This window comes from Apium graveolens, chromosome 8, assembly GCF_009905375.1.
Source record: "Apium graveolens cultivar Ventura chromosome 8, ASM990537v1, whole genome shotgun sequence".
In the NCBI taxonomy this organism is placed as follows: Eukaryota; Viridiplantae; Streptophyta; class Magnoliopsida; order Apiales; family Apiaceae; genus Apium; species Apium graveolens.
This window is the reverse complement of record NC_133654.1, coordinates 157,576,975-157,579,611: the sequence shown is the minus strand read 5'-3', so window position 1 is coordinate 157,579,611 and position 2,637 is coordinate 157,576,975. Positions and strand designations below refer to the sequence as shown.

Here is a 2,637-nt window from a genome sequence, read left to right as displayed (position 1 = left end):
TCGTCATAGGTGTACTAAGTTAAAGGAAATCCAAGGCAAATAAATCCTCCTGTACCTCCCCCTATCGCCACAGAGAAATGCAAATAATTTTACTGGCAAATAATTTACCTGGTCGCCAAAGAAGAACTATGTCGCCACACAACAAGCTCCTCTCCTCATCCACACAATTTTATTAGATATAAAGACTACACATTGCAGCAGAAAGAAGAGAGCCATTCATTTTGGATTAAGTTCTGTTCATCTTCTCTCCCAAGAGAGTAGTGAAAATGGCAGCAAAGATTTACAAAGAAGCTCAAGCTTTTTGTATATCCGTTTAACTTCTCACCGGAGTAACGTTATAATGCCAGATTTAATTCTTGTATATTCTTAGGGGAATTATAATCGTTACCCGGTAATTAAATCTTAGTACAAACAAAAGCTAGATCATTGTATAGGATTTGATTTGTAAATCTTTGCAGAAGCTAGGAACTTTGTTGTTCTTAGATTGTAGTTGGTTAATTTATTTACCGGAGTGTAGCAATACCCCTCGAGGATTTATATACGAATATATATTTCCCCGAATATCTTTTATTCCTCATTTTATTGTTCCAAACACTATTCACCTCAAGAACACGAAATCACTAACTGAGCACTAAATCTTATATCCGCTAAAGATTCGAAAGAATTTTTTATTTAGTAATTATCGTATCCAACCCCCCTTTTACGATAATTTGGGACCTAACACTGACTCGGATAATTTACTGACTTATTTGTTTGTTGCTTTTTCAGGTACTCTTGGGAGCGTGAATGGTAACGCGTTCTCGATCTCGAGACACTATATAAAGCAGAGGAGGAAGTTGTAGAAGAGGTCTTAGTTGAGAAAGTTGAAGAAGAAGCTCTTGTTGCAATGGGTGAACCAGAATCGAATACGAAGGCTTTGATGGACTACTCTCAGCCGAAGATCAACGATATTCAGTCTAGTATTATCAGACCAGCCATCACGGCTAACACTTTTGAGATCAAGGCTAGCACAATTCAGATGGTATAGAAATCGGTTCAGTTGGGGGGTTCTCGGACGGAAAATCCCAACATGCATATTAGAGATTTTTATCGAGATTTACGACACTTTTAAATTCAACAATGTGTCTGAAGATGCTATAAAGCTAAGGCTTTTCCCATTCTCTCTGAGGGATAAATCTAAGTGTTGGTTGCATTCTCTACCACCAGGCTCTATCACTAAATGGGAAGATCTTGCTCAAACGTTTCTTACAAAGTTCTTTCCTACGGAGAAGACTTCTGCAATTAGGAATGCTCTTACTCAATTTACGCGGCAATCAGGAGAGTCCTTATGTGAAGCTTGGGATCATTATAAGGAGATGCTGACAAAGTGTCTTCATCATGGGATGCCTGACTGGATGATTATCAACTATTTTTATAATGGCTTGGGAGCACAGTCTAGACCCATGCTCGATGCAACATCAGGTGGAGCCTTATGGGCTAAGAGTTACGATGAAGCTTATAAATTGATTGAACTGATGGCTGCTAATGAATACCAGAACTCTTCTCAGATATTAAATCAAGGAAAGGTAGCTAGAATTCTAGAGGTGGATGCAGCTACTGTGATAGCTGCTCAGCTTAAGGCTTTGACGATGAAGGTGGATTCTTTGGCTAATTATGGAGTTAATCAGATTACTAGTCTCTATGAGCTTTGTGCTGGTGCACATGAGACGTAGCAGTGTACTATATCTAGTGAATCAGCTCAGTTCTTGAGCAACTTTCAGAGGTCGCAGCATCCAGTTCCATCCACCTATCATCCCAACAACCGCAATCATCCTAACTTTAGCTAGAGCAACACTCAGAATGCGGTTCAACAGCCTTATCAGCAGCATGCAGCAAAGCAGTACAACCCTCCTAGTTTTTAACAACCGCAATATGCTCCAAGACAACTCCAACTTTCGCAGCTACCACATGGAGGTACAAATCAAGCTAATGATAAATCTTAATTGGAGGAGTTGAGGCTCATGTGCAAGAGCCAAGGATTTTCTATGAAGACCTTGGAGAATCAAATTGGTCAGATTATCAATGCCTTGCTGAATCATCAATCTAGTACACTCCCTAGTGACACAGAAGTTCCAGGAAAGAAGGAAGAAAAAGAGCAGGTTAAGGAAATTACATTGAGGTCTAGAAGGGTTGCAAGCCAAGAAAAAGCTCAAGTTCCAGAATCTGAAGATAGGGCTGAAGAAGATGTGAAAAAGGAAGCAGAAGTGGAAACAAGGAAGAAAACTGTGGAACACACTCCTCCAGAGGGTAATACAGGGGAGAAACAGGTTTATCCTCCACCTCTTTTTCCTAAGAGGCTGCAGAAGCAAAAGTTGGATAAACAGCTAGCGAAGTTTCTGGAGGTGTTCAAGAAACTTCATATCAACATACCTTTGACGGAAGCTCTTGAACAGATGCCTAGTTATGTGAAGTTTATGAAAGGTATTCTCTCTCAGAAAGTGAAGCTCGATGACTTGGAGACTGTTGCTCTAACGGAGGATTGCAGTGTTGTGCTGCAACAGAAGTTGCCTCCGAAGCTTAAAGATCCTGAAAGCTTCACTATTCCTTGCACCATTGGAAACTTGTTGTTCGACAAGTGTTTATGTGATTTTGGAGCTA

General features: G+C 40.2%; 1 non-coding gene across 1 annotated transcript; it reads right to left on the bottom strand.

The window, feature by feature from the left end:
- Window positions 1-1,277: 1,277 nt before the first annotated feature.
- LOC141681798 (small nucleolar RNA R71) lies at window positions 1,278-1,384 on the bottom strand. The gene has a single exon (XR_012559221.1). It is a non-coding gene; the product is annotated as a small nucleolar RNA R71 (small nucleolar RNA).
- Window positions 1,385-2,637: the final 1,253 nt, after the last annotated feature.